Source organism: Tenrec ecaudatus, chromosome 1, assembly GCF_050624435.1.
Source record: "Tenrec ecaudatus isolate mTenEca1 chromosome 1, mTenEca1.hap1, whole genome shotgun sequence".
NCBI lineage: Eukaryota > Metazoa > Chordata > Mammalia > Afrosoricida > Tenrecidae > Tenrec > Tenrec ecaudatus.
Window position 1 is genome coordinate 309,448,999 of NC_134530.1, and position 14,321 is coordinate 309,463,319.

At 43.5% G+C, this 14,321-nt stretch overlaps 1 pseudogene; it reads right to left on the reverse strand.

Annotated features, from left to right (window-relative positions):
- Positions 1-2,649: 2,649 nt before the first annotated feature.
- Positions 2,650-9,685, reverse strand: LOC142441835 (lysophospholipid acyltransferase LPCAT4 pseudogene; annotated as a pseudogene).
- Positions 9,686-14,321: the final 4,636 nt, after the last annotated feature.

Here is a 14,321-nt window from a genome sequence, read left to right on the forward strand (position 1 = left end):
TTCTGTCGGGTTTCAAGCCTTGAGAAGAATGGGAATTCCGGAACACTTCCTTGTAATATGCCTGTCATAACTAACCGTCATAATATGAGAGTACCTGTTTTTCCCTCGCTCACCAACACTTATCATATGTTTTTATCTGTTGTAATTGCAGGTTAAAGGGCTATCTTAATAGATTTCATTTGCATTTACAAAATGGTTTTATAAAAACCCTGTTCTCTTAATTCACTGCACTACCCTATTAGGTAGGCACACACACAAAAAAAAGGTTAAAGAGGATTTTCAGAAGCCATTCAGCTGGAACTAGAGAATGAACCAAGTGTTCCACGTCTTTCTACAAGATCAATGTGTAAGAATAGCTAGATTTTGGTTCTTGTTGAAAGGGAACTCTTGGTACCTTGGTGGAAAGATACCACCATTAAAGAGGTAAGTTACTTATAGCAAATGTTCTGACATTCAGGACGCTGGTTGGGGCTTTTTTCTTCTTCTAAGCTCTCTATTGTGCCCTCAAACAAAAGCCATTCCTTGCAGGCAATTCAAATGCCCCTTTTAGAAAATCTAATTATAAAGGGTGGGCTTTACAAGTTCTCTCTAATAATAATAATTTCCAATATTCTTTTCTATTACACAGATGTCAAAAACAATCAGTAGGAAAAATCAGCATGCTAATAATTCTCTTTTTAAACACTCAGTTTCCAAGTTCTCTACCTATTCATATGCATACGGCTCTAGGCTGCTGGGCAGGCTATGCCCAGCAGGCCTGGGCTGCTATCAGACATTCTGGTTAAGCAGCATGGTCTGTGCCTTAGGGAGTCCTAAAGCTGCCTTTCTTCCTTGGGCTGCAATTTAACCACCATTACATTTCTTTCAGCCCCTTCAGGTAGGAATAACCAAAGACAACATCTAAAACTCAAAAGTTTTACTTCCAGAAACCAAATGAGCAAATTGTCTGGACATATCTGCGCTCCTTTGGCTAGCCAAAGGAGACTTAAAATTCACCTCTATCTGATGGCTGACAGGGACAGAAGAGGGGCTTGTGCCCTGTCTGCTAAGGGAATGATACAGGACACGTGATAAACAAAGGACTCTGTGAGAACTGACTTGGTAACCATCTTAGCATTGAAACTGTTAGATATTTCAGGGGAAAGCTATACCTCAGTCCTTGGCTTCGTGTGAGAAAGAATTCACGCCGAAGCCTGATGTGTGATCCCAGTGAGTTTTATGAGAGGTAGAAGTTTCAGGTTTACACAGGCACCAGCAGGGCCCCTCACCCCAAGCAGCCTCCCTAGAAGCTGCTTGAAAAGTCACGTGGTCAGCTCCGGGCTCGTGCCTTTATCAATTATTCTCCGCGAGGCATGGTGGATGACCCTGGTGGACCCATTGGCTGAATTGAATTTACCTGGCCTAGGTGGGTCAATGCAGGTGCAGCGCCCACCCTGGTGCACTTCGCTTCCTGGCCGGAAGCCTGAACCTCTGAGCACACGCAGTGAACCACTCCTCCATGGACCTCTGAGCATGCATAATGCACGACCTAGTCCCTAAGCTAACAACTACCTTACAAAACCAGGTCCCAGCAAAATCCTGGCACAGGCTGTACTTGGAGATAATTCTGAGACATGTGGACCCAGAGCAGCATCTCAGAGAAAATTCAAAGAAACCCAAGGACAAACAGAGAAAATGTTAGGTTTGGGGGATAATTTTTTCCCAGTTCTTGCTTCTCAACTCTGAAAGAATTCACATGGCAGAAGCACTTTTCTAAATTCAAGTAACTTTTATGAAGGGAAAGGAAGTTATAGGCTAATACAGTCTCAGAGAGCAGACACTATCCCTGGAAAGCAGGCAAGGCCGCACTGGGGACCACCAACATTCCCAGACCAAAATGGCCACTTCTGGGAAGCACAACAAACCTCCTGGAAACTGGTGGGAAAGGAGGGGCTGTGGAATCAAAAGAGGAGCGCTGGAAGTTTCTACTTTTTAATCCCTTCCTATCTCCACTTGGGGGCGGGTGTGGTTGAAAGTAGTGGTCATTCTTCCTGGCTGTGTTTGGGCACATGTACATGTACATACGTGTTAATGGTTCCAACTTGCTTTCATTTGTGCACATCCAGCTTTGGAACTTCCCATCGGTTTCTAATGTGCCTGATTTCTTTCAAATCCTTTTATTGTGGCATGGCCAACTAATTTTCGTTTAGCATAGGCATCTGGTGGAACCAGCCCCGTCTCCCCCTAATCTGTCTACCTGTCATAACTAACTAGAGAGTCGTTTGACCATCTGCAGAGTGGCAACCCCACTAGAAATGTTCCCCTAGACGACATTCTCAGACAGAATGCACTGTAAAAGCAGATTCAGACGGATAAATTAGGTCAAAAGTTAACATTTTGCCGTTTGTTTTCTCTTTTGACTCATTCTTAAGATTTTTTTTAGTTTATATTATTTCATTTTTTCCCCTTCATCTTTTAAAAATAGATATATAGATTTATATTTATTTAAAAGTTTCTTACCAAAAAAATTAAAACCAACTTAAACAAAAACAAATCCAACAGGGGCAGACGTGGGGTTGAGGCACCGGGTAGGCCCCTGGCGCTGCCCTCTGTCGGTGGGGCGTGGCGGGGTGGGTGGGGTGAGGTGGTGAGCTGAGGACGCTGAGGTACTCAATCGCCCTTCTGCTTGGGTACTTGCGCAGTCCCATTAGCCAGAGCAGTGGGGCCACCTGGGGACAAGGCATCTGCTATCTGTGAAGTGCCTGGAGGGGTATGTGGGGGACGCAGGTAGGTGCTGAAGAGTTTCCTGTAGAAGGGGTCATGGAGGGAGAAGTTCTGGAAATGACAGAGGGAGCGACCTTGGCTGGGGCCCGCCTGGCACAGCTCACCATGCAGGGTGGGGCACCCCAGCACCAGGTGCCAGATGGTACTACAGCCATCCTTGTACAGCAGGCGGCCCGGCTCCCCCCTCAGAGCTCAAAGGCCAGGCGTGTCAGCTCCTAGTCCCATCCAGAGCAGCCAGTGCGAGGGCCACATCACAGAAGTCCACCAGACCCCTGGCGTCCTGATGGAAGTAGCTAAAGGCACCAGCCATTGTCTGAGGATCAGAGAGCTGTATGCTTGGTTGATCATTCAACTCCGTGCTGGCTCTGCCCCAGCGTCCACACAGCTGGGGGACAGTCCCGCCTTCTACAGCACTTTCCCCATTTCCCAGAGCTGCGGCTCCACCGCCACCTTCAGCGGGCCCATCACAGTCACAGGCACGTTTCCCACAAACACACATTCGGTGCTGGAGTGTCCAGGGTCTGTGCCAAGACTCTCTGGACGCTGTTGGCTTAGAGGGTGGGGCCTCTGCTCTCCCCGTGGCTGGGGTGATCCACAGGGAGGAACTCCACATCCACGATGCTGCAGGGCTGAGGGGCGGGGAGCCAGAGGACTGAGTCCTCCAGGGGCCCTTCATGCCCAGTTGGTGGTGTCCAGACTGGTGGGGGTAGCGGATGAGGACAGGCTCTATAGGCATCCCCTCAATGAAGGCTCCTGGTTCGAACTTAAGCTGGGCCTTCTTATTGGAACAAATGCCCTCAGGAAAGAACAGCACTTGCCTCCTGCAGTTGCCGGTCTTCCAACCTCCTCTACTGGGTCATGCCAGGATGCTAGGATGCTAGGATGGCTTGGTTGAAGCAAAGAAGGACTCCAGTGAGAAGCTCGGGACACAGCCGCGGGCAGGTCACAGGGCGGCAGGACAATGGGGTTGAAGAAAGCGGACTGGGGAGCAGCAACAAGAACAGGAGTTTGAAGGCGAGAGGCCCGCTGACCTCGAACTTGAATCCGGAGGTAGCCCAGTAGGAAAAAGCGTATGCGGCGCAGGCCCAGCACCCCATTGTGGCACACCGTCTTCCTCCGTCCTGTAATTGACTCCTGAAGAGCCGCTCCTCCGTTAGACTGACTGCTTGCAGCCAGGCAAAGGACCACAGGAGAAAGAGAATGAATGATCAAGGCCAGGAGCGCTCGGATGGGGGGCCAGCAGTGCCCCCAGGAGGCAGAACTTAACCCTGTGGAAGCGGGAGAGATATAACACATGCACGAAGGGGTGAGGGAGTCTGACAGTGGGGTCAAGGGGAACACAGTCCCCAGGACTTCTCTGGCTCACGCGGCAGGAGAAGGGAGGCAGGGACCCAGCTCTGCAGAGCAGAGGGCCAAGGGGCAGGGCACCGGGGGCGGGGCTTGCAGCGCCCCTGAGCCCGACTTCTGGGTGCCTGCCAGGAGGGCCATTGTTCTGCCTCAGCCAGACGCGGGAGCTAGTCTCTCCTACGGCCAGGCTGCTCTCCTGCTTGGCAGTCCTCTTGCTCCGTCCGGAAAATCTCCTCTTTTTAAAAAAAATTTTATTGAGGTATTTCTGTGTGTTATGTTTGCAAGTTTTGGTATTTTTCGTTATATGCTTTTATTCATGTGAAATTTAGGATACATAAATCTGTAGAGACGGTATAACTGGAGTCATACTTGCTTATAATTGCAGTAGGAGAGGTTGAGGGAAATGGGGAGCTAAGAAAAATGAGTAGAAGAACCAAGAACGATTCTTTTTTCATGAATGCAGGTGATGATTGCAAGACCCTTTTAAAATAAAATTAAATCATTGAATTGCATGATACATGAATTTTAAACCAATTGAGATATTTAAGGTTTATTGTGCAAACCTGGCCGATAAACACAGGTGGGGTTAATTGAAGGGCAGAGCGATAAATGGCTCAGTGAGCCTCGCCTTTCTAGTTCTCGAGTCTCTTGCTTTCTGATGGTCAGACCAGGGTGCAGCTGCCTTAGCCAGTTCCCTGCTTCAGCTGGCAAGGCTCACTTCCTGCAAGACATCCCTGAGGAGAAGCCACATGGACCTACCCTGATGCAGCCCTGGGTGCTGGAGCAGCCATTTAGAAATCCCTGCCAGCGCTGAGATGCTTACATGTTCACTGACTCGGCTTTCCTCCTGCAGTCGGCATCACTGTGTGTGTTTGGTGAGTTGGAGAAGGACTTTGTGGATTGGTGTTGGACATATGGGTTAATGCTGGACTTGTGGGCTTGGGAAGCACTGGGTTGGGATGTTTTCTTGATGATCACTTAACCTTTATATAAAACTCTTTGTTATACATGAGTTTCTGTGGATTTGTTTCTCTAAAGTACCCAGACTAACACGGTGACCAAATAGAATACGCAAATTATCAAACATCATTAATATCACATGCAAGTAAAATTTTGTTCAACATTATTCAAAAGTGATTGCAGCAATACATCCATAAAGAGTTTCCAGAAATTTAAGCCAGATTCAGAAGGGGAAGTGGCACAAAATATATCACTGCTGATATCATATGGATCTTGGCTGAGAGCAGAAAACACCATAGAGGTGTTCACTTATGTTTTATTGATATGCAAAGGCATTTGTAGATGAACAGTCTGGAGGAGAAAAAAACGGGACTGATGGTTCCTGGGGGACATGGGAGAAGGGAAGTTGGAGGGGAAAGGGAGTGATGTTAAAAAACACAGGGACAAGGGAACAACAAGTGATCCAAATTGGTGGTGAGCAGGGTGTAGGAGGCCTGGTAAGGGGGGGATCAAGGGTAATGTAACTGAGAGGTATTACTGAAACCCAAATGAAGGCTGACATGATAGTGGTATAAGAGGAAAGTAAAAGGAAATAGAGGAAAGAACTAGGAGGCAAAGGGCATTATTAGAGATCTAAAGAAAGGCATGTACATTGTAAATATGTTTATATATGAGGATGTGGAAATAGATCTATGTGCATATATTTATAGGTTTAATATTAAGGTAGCAGATGGACATGGGGGCTCCATTCAAGTACTCTCTCCATGCAAGAATACTTTGTTCTATTAAACTGCCATTCCATGATGCTCACCTTCCCAACACAATTGCTGAAGACAAAGCGGGTACATAAGCAAATGTGAAGAAAGCTGATGGAGCCGGGCTATCAAAAGATATAGTATTGGCCTTTCCCATTCTGTAAATCTCTGTGTCCTCACACCCAGGAGATGGCTTAAGAGGAGCTCAAGATGGGTGGGCTGCAGGTCCCATACCAAACAGCCCCCATGCAGTCCACTGTGATCAAAATCCAGAGTGAATCCCACATGCCTGACCATATTGTCAGGTCCTTCTTCAACATGCTCTTCCTCCACTGCTGCTGCCTGGGTTTCGTGGTCTGCACCTACTCCTTGAAGTCTAGGGACCAGAAGGTGGTGAAGGTGGTGGGAGACATGATTGGGGCCCAGGGTCACTCATCCACCTCCAAGTACCTGAACATCTCTATGGTCCTCGGCCTCCTGGGAATCCTCATCTTCATCATTCTTCTCGCCACAGGTACAGTGATGAGCTTCCAGGCCCTGTCAAAGATGATGGGCCAGCAAGTCCACTGACCACTGCACCATGCTTTGTTCTGAACTCTCCAGCCTTGCCCTGCTGGATGACCTGACCCCTGGCCTGCCTGTTGCTGCTCCTGTCCACAGCTGTTTGCGCATGTATCTCCATCTTGCAGCAAGCTCAATAAAGCGCCCAGGTGGGTAAAAAAAAAGATATTATGTCTAGGGCCTTAAAGACTTTAAGGTAAACAAGTGACCATCTAACTCAAAAGCAGCAAAGTCCACATGGAAGAAGCACTTCAGCCTGCGTGATCACGAGGTGTCATAGGGATCAGGTATCAGGCATCAAAGAACAAAAAATCATATCATTGTGAATGAGGGGGAGTGCAGATTGGGGACCCAAGACCCGTCTGCAGGCAATTGGACATCCCCTTACAGAAGGGTCTCGGGGAGGAGAGGAACCAGTCAGGGTCCAGTGTAGCAACGATGAAACATACAAATTTCCCCTAGTTCCTAAATGCTTCTTCCCCGCTCCACTATCATGATCCCAATTCTACCTTACAAATCTGGCTAGACCAGAGGATGCACACTGGTACAGATAGCAACTGGAAACACAGGGAATCCAGGACAGATGATCCTTTCAGGACCAGTGGTGAGAGTGGCGATACTAGGAGGGTGGAGGGAGGGTGGGTTGGAAAGGGGGAACCAATTATAAGGATCTACATATAACTTCCCCCATGGGGGATGGATAACAAAAAAGTGGGTGAAGGGAGACATCAGACAGTGTAAGATATGACAAAATAATAATAATTTATAAATTATCAGGGGTTCATGGGGGGGGCAGGGAGGGAGGGGGAAAACGAGGAGCTGATACCAAGGGCTCAAGCATAAAGCAAATGTTTTGAGAATGATGATGGCAAAAAAATGTACAAATGTGCTTGACACAATGTATGTATCTATGGATTGTGATAAGAATTGTATGAGCCCCCAATAAAAGGATTAAATTAAAAAAACATCATCAAAGTAAAAATAAATAAATAGAAGGAAAAATTAGATGGAGTGTAAAGGAATGAGGGTTATTCCATTTTAACATTTCAGAACACACCCACTATCATCTAAAGTAGACAGCTAAAGACCATTTATGACAGAGTAGAGTTGCTTCTTAGAGTTTTAGAATCTGTACATCTTTACAAGAGCAGACTGATAGGTTTGAACCACCTACCTCACTGTTAAAAACTTCATAATGACTGTTTCTGGTAGCCTCCTTTCAAGTTCTGTAAAGCTAGAAAATATTTATGTTAAGTAAATGAAATATTCCTTATCATAAAAAAAGAAAAGGCATTTGATTGTGTGGGTAAAGCAAACTATCTATTATATTAGGAAGAATGGGAATTCTAAATCCTTCCTTGTACTCACTGGAACCTGGAACATGGACCAAGAGGTGGTGGTTCAAGCATAATAATGGAATACTGCTTGGTTTAAAATCAGGAATTGTGTGTGTCTGCGATGTGTCCTTTAATCATTCTTATTTAATCTGTAGGTGGAGCAAATAATCTGAGAAGTTTACTATATGATAATTGCAACAACGAGATTGGGGGAAGGCCCACTAATAACATGATATACAGATATCACCACCTTGCTTGTTTAAAGTGGTCAGGACCTGAGGTCCAGAAGAACAAGCTAACAAACAAACAAATCTATCTTAAAGGAAATACTGCCAGAATGTTCCATGGAAGCTAGAATGGTGGTAATATATCTCACTTCCTCTAGACATGCTATCAGGAGAAACCAGCCCCTGGGAAAGGATATTATGCTTGGTAAAGTAGAGGATCAACAAAAAAGGAAGATTCTTGATAACATGGATTTACGTAGTGGTTCTACCAATGGGCTCAAGCGTGACAATAATTTCAATTGGCATAGTACTGGACAGTGTTTCTTTCTGCTGTACACAGGATCGTTGTTTGCTAGAGCTGTAGGACCCAACCACATGAGCATGTGACTTTTATTATAAGTCTTTTGATGATTAGTCTTTCTGTATCCTTGAATCCTTCAGTGAAATGAGCATTACTTTTCTTTTGTCTCTTGGTTCTGTGTTTACAATGTCTTGAGAAAGTATATTCTGGTTCCAGTTCTAGGTCCAGCCACGAGAGGCAACCCTTCCTCTGTGCCCCAAGGTATAGATCACCTTACCGATGACTTCTCTGGCTATTTTTTTCCCCCATGGAATGAGGAGTCTGTAAGACTAATGGGTATGGCTTCCTGGACTCTGGGTCACCTCCACTTAGACTGAGCTCCAAGTGTCTGAGAGTTGAGAATTCCCTGTCCATATAGAGTTAACCCCATTTCTGGGACTTGCATTTTCCTGGGCTCATTTTCCCAATAGCACACTGCATTCCTGGCATGCACAGTCCCTGTATCAAGCATGGTGTATCTGAGGAAACTTGGACTTGGAGCGGTGGGACCCCAAATGTGGGGTGAAAACTGTGTGGGAAGAAAAGAGGAGGAAGTTAGGGTTGTGGCTCTGAAACCAGTTTTCCTTGTTCTATGAGCATTCTAACACAGAATTCTGAGAAGTCTAGAAATGATTAATATGGGCTTGGTCTCCAGAACATTGTTAAGGTATGTGCTTTCTGTTCCTGAGAAATAATATTTTATGAAAATCTCTTGCATTGGTAGATAATATTTAAATGTTTGACATGTGGCTTAGATTTATACTTTTTGAATTCCTGCAAGCTATGGCATGTGTTTGAATCATTTCTGAAAAATGTCTAGTTATAAGGATTTAGTCTTTGGGAAATAATACTTTATTTAATTTGTGATTCTACATGGTGGCTTTAGATGTAGTGAGTAGCCATGCTCATAGATATTTTGGCAGTTACGTAATTTCATAGCGACTTGAAGATTTATTAAAGTGTAGGGGTAGTATTCATCCTGTCAATCAGGTCGCATCCTGATGCTGACTACTTGTGAGCATATTAGATCTCTCGGGGAGAGATATACCTCAGTCCTTGGCTCCATGCGAAAAAGAATTCACCCCGAAGCCTGGTTTGTGATCCAAGTGAGTTTTATGAGAATTAGAAGACATTTCAGGTTTATACAGGCACCTACAGGGCCCCTCACCCCGTGCAGCCTCCCTAGAAGCTGGTCAGTAAGGTCAGCTCCTGGATTCTGCCTCTTTCAATTATTCCACAGGAGGCATGGTGGACGACCCTGGTTGACCCCATTGGCTGAATTGAATTTACCTGGCATAGGTGGGCGAATCCAGGTGTAGTGCCCAACCAGGTGTACCTCCCCTTCCTGGCCAGAAGCCTGAACATCTGAGCATGCGTAATGTACCACTCCTTCATGGCCGGTAGCTCGGACCTCTGAGCATGTGTAATGGATGCCCCAGTCCTGAAGCTAAACTACCTAACAAACATGGCCTTCTCGTAAGGAGCGTCCTAGGAATTTCCCCATTTTCTGCCTTTACCTTCCTGCTGGCTGACTCTGGTTGCTCCCAGACCCCTGGAGATGCTTCCTCTGCATTTCCCTGGAATTGAATCCACAAGACTTTGCACCCACCAGCCTGTGATATTCCTGAATTCTGCATCATTGTATATGACTGCATGAGTCTGAAGACTTATGAACTAGTATTGGACTTAATGAATGGACTTGAGTTGGACTGGGCTGAGATGTGTTCTTCATATATAACTGCTTCTTGATATAAAGCTCCTTTTTACACACATATATGAGTGTCTCTGGATTTGTTTCTCTAGTTAACCTGGCCTAACACAGAAATCTCCCCAACCCTGAAAATACTATGCCAAACCTCACCCTCACCCAAAGATTGATTAAAGCTGTTGCTTCTTTCTCTGAATTTTAGGGCACTTCATTTTACTTTAAGAAATTATATATTATAAGAGCAATATTTCTTTCCATTTGTTTCAGAGTCTCTTCTGACATATACTTTTTAATTTATTTTCTATCTTTTAAATTTTGCTTTCGTCATGAAATTCTTTTTAATCATTTTATTGGGGAGCTCTTATCACAATACATACATTTATCCATTGTGCCAAGCACATTTGTACATTTCTTGTCATAATTTTCAAAACATTTTCTTTCTACTTGAGCCCTTGGTATCAGCTCCTCATCCCCCCCTCCCCTGACCCTCACCCTTGATAATTTATAAATTATTACTATTTTTTCATGTCTTACACTGACCAATGTCTCCCTTCACCCACTTTTCTGTTGTCTGTCCCCAAGGGAGGGGGTTATAAGTAGATAATTGTGATCTGTTTCCCCTTTCTTCCCCTACCTTCCTCTTACCCTCCTGGTATCGTTACTCTTATTATTGGTCCTGAGGGGTTTATTTATCCTGGATTCCATGTTTCCATCTCTTGTCTGTACCTGTGTACATGCTCTAGTCTAGCCAGATTTGTAAGGTAGAATTAGGGTCATGATGGTGGAGGGGGAGGGGGAAGAAGCATTAAAGAACTAGAGGAAAGTTGTATGTTTCATCGATGCTCTACCACCTTTTGCTTTCTTCATCAATGATATTCTTGATGTCCTCCCACAGCTCGTCAGATCTTCTGTAATTAGTGTTCAATGCATCATGTTTATTCTTGAGAGATTTAAAAAATTTACATGGGATAGCGTCAAGGTCCTATTTTGGCTCACGTGGACTTGTTTTCATTCTCTTAAGCTTCAACCTGACTTACATATGAGAAACTGGTGGTTTGTTCCAAAGTCAGTACCTGGCCTAATTTTAGCCGCTGATATTGAGCTTCAGTATTGTTTATTCCCACAGATGAAGTCAATTTGATCCCCGTGCCTTCCATTTGGAGAAGTACTTGGGTATAGTCGCCTTCTGTCTTGTTCATAAAGTGTTTGCTATGATAAAGTCATTGTTGTTATTAGGTGCCATCAAATCAGTTCCAACCCATATCAACCCTATGCACAATAGAATGGAACACCACACAATCCTGCACCATACTCACAGTGGTTCCTATGCTTGAACCCATTGTTACAGTCACTGTGTCGATCCATCTCATTGAGGGCCTTCCTCTTTTTGGCTAGCCCTCCACTTTATCAAGTACGATGGCCTCCAGGGACTGGTCTCTCCTGACAATATGTCCAAAGTTTGTAAGATGAATTCTTTCTATCCTTTTGTCTAAGAAAAATTCTGGCCATACTTCTTCTAAGATTTATTTGTCCTATGGCCCATGGCACTTTAAATTTTCTTCTCCTGCATCATAATTCAAATGCATTGGTTCTTCAGTCTTCTTTATTCAATATCCAAATTTCACGTACATATGAGGCATTTGAAAATACAATGGTCAATGCACCTTAGCCCTCAAAGTTACATCCTTTCTTTTCAATACTCTAAAGATATCTTGTCAGTAGATTTTCCTAATGCAGTATGTTTTTTGACCTTTTAACTGCTGCTTCCATGAACATTGATTGTGGATTCAAGCAAGACAAAATCCTTGACAACTTCAACCTTTTCTCCATTTATCATGATGTTGTCCAGTTGTCAGGATTTTGGTCTTCTTGACATTGAGTTGTAATCTATACCGAAGGCTGCAACCCCTGATCTTCATCAGCAAGTGCCTCAAGTACTCTTTACTCTTAGAAAGCAAGGTTGTTGAGAGCAAATGCTTTGAAAATAATGAGTACAATGAATGTATAGATGTGCTTTACACAATTGATGTATGTATGAATTGTGATAAGAGTTGTATGAGCCCCTAATAAAATGTTTTTTTAAAAAGATATAAAGCTCTGCCTTAAACATACAAAAAAAGAAAAAGAAAGAAAGGTTGTGTTAGATGTATAGAGTAGGTTGTTAATATGCCTTCCTCCAAATCCGATGCCATATTATTCTTCATATATGCCAGATTTTCTGAAGATTTGCTCAGCATAGAGATTGAATAAGTATGGTGAGATGATAAAACCCTGATGCACACCTCTCCTGATTTTAAACCATGAAGCATCCCCTTGTTCTGTTCATATGACAGCCTCTTGATCCATGTACAAGTTCCTCATGAGCACAATGAAATGATCTGGAATTCCCATTCTTCTCAAAGTTATCCATAGTTTATTATGATCCACACAATCAAATGCTTTGCCATAGTCAATAAAACGCGAGTAAACATCTTTCTAGTATTCTCTGATTTCTGCCAAGATCCACCTGTCATCAGCAATGATATCCCTTGTTCCACATCTTCTTCTCTATATAGCCTGCACCTCTGGCAGCTCCCTGTCAACATACTGCTGCAGTTGTTGTTGGAGGATGTTCTGAAAAATTTTGTTTGAATTGGACGTCAGTGATATTGTTCTATAATTTGAGCTTTCTGTTGGGTCACCTTTTTTTGGAATGAGTAAAAATCTGGAACTTTTCAGTCAGTTAGCCACGTAGCTGTCTTCCAAATTTCCTGGCACAGATGAGTGAATTCTTCCAGTGCTTCATCAGCTTGTGAAACAATGATCAAGCCGTGGGTCTTGCAAAATTATATCATGATATCCAGCTTCTTTTCTATCACAAGTCAGTCCATATTTTTCATTTCTTCTTTGTTTCCAACTTTCGTAGTTCAATTGCCAATAATGATCCATGCATCTTGATGCATGTCTGATCAATTTCTGGCTGAAGTTGTTGGTAGAATTCTTTGATTTCTTCATTACTGGCTTTTGTATAACAGGAACCACTTGGACATGACAGACTCTGAGTTTTATTTCACATGCACAGAAAAGGAGTCAGCTGGGACATTTTCCTCTATTGGCCATTGCCCCTTCTCTTTGTTCTCACAGCCCATATGCAGGCTGAGTGAAATGGGGTTATTTTTTTTTCAGACATGCACCAATCTTTGAATGATATAAACTGGGAAACCAATGTTTTGTTTTAATGAAGACTGTATATTACAGAACTTATATTTTTATAGACTCTAAATCTTGACACACTGGCTTTTAATTAGGGGGCAGAGAAAATCTGGGGAAGACTCATAACATGGAGATAAGGAGCGGATCTTTGACTTAGCTAGTATCCTTCGGAATTCAAGCCTGGACGCAATCACAGGATTCTCTGTAGAAAGCATAAGGGCTTCAAATAAAGGTCACAGCTATGGAGGACTTCTAGTTAAGCTATGTCTTAACAAACTACATGATTCTTCTAAGTATGATTATTTTCATCATAAAATAATAGCAGATTGATCTTCAAGTTCCCTCTTTCAAGGTCATTATGGCAACTGGTTGTCTGCTTGCAAACTCACGGATACTATTATGAAACACATTGTTGAAGAAAGAAAAATATCTAGAGAAAACCACATCACCTATCACTCAATAGATCATGTTTGTATCCAAAGATGATACTCAAGTGATAGAATCGTGCAGCCTCCTCTCAAAATGTGCTAGCTTATTCTTTAGTCCCCACCGAAACTGCTTTTAGGAGTGGCAAAACATTAAATTGGGTTTAAATTTACAATATTATAAAGACATTAAAATTTGCTTGTTCAGAAAAGTGAGAGGAGAACGGGACAACATAGTCTTATAAACACAAGATCTCTCACTGGAATGAAGAATTTTAGCCTTTTTTTTTGAGCCCAGCAACGCACATGGTTACGTATTCTTTCTCAATCTGTCAGGAATAGGTTTTATTTCCTGCACAATTTTATTAAAAGGTTAAAAAACAGGGTCTTGGGAGGTAGATTTCTAGTCAATATCTGAGAATATAAAAACACACCAAAAATATTATCCCTTTGAATTGGCAGAATCTTATAGAAAGAACTTAAAAAGAAATAAGCATAGGCAATCAGCACTTTCTGATGTAAGGTTCGGTGGCAGCGTTACTAAGGACAGCAGCAGACATTTATTCTGTTTACAAAGCCTACTCTGCCCATCTTCCTGCCTGTTTCAGTGATGTCAGCTAGCGGAAGCTGGTGAGACGCCCACTGGAGTTATCAGCGCCAACCAGAAAGATGCGCAGGTACCCTCCTGTCTAATAGAGTTATAGAC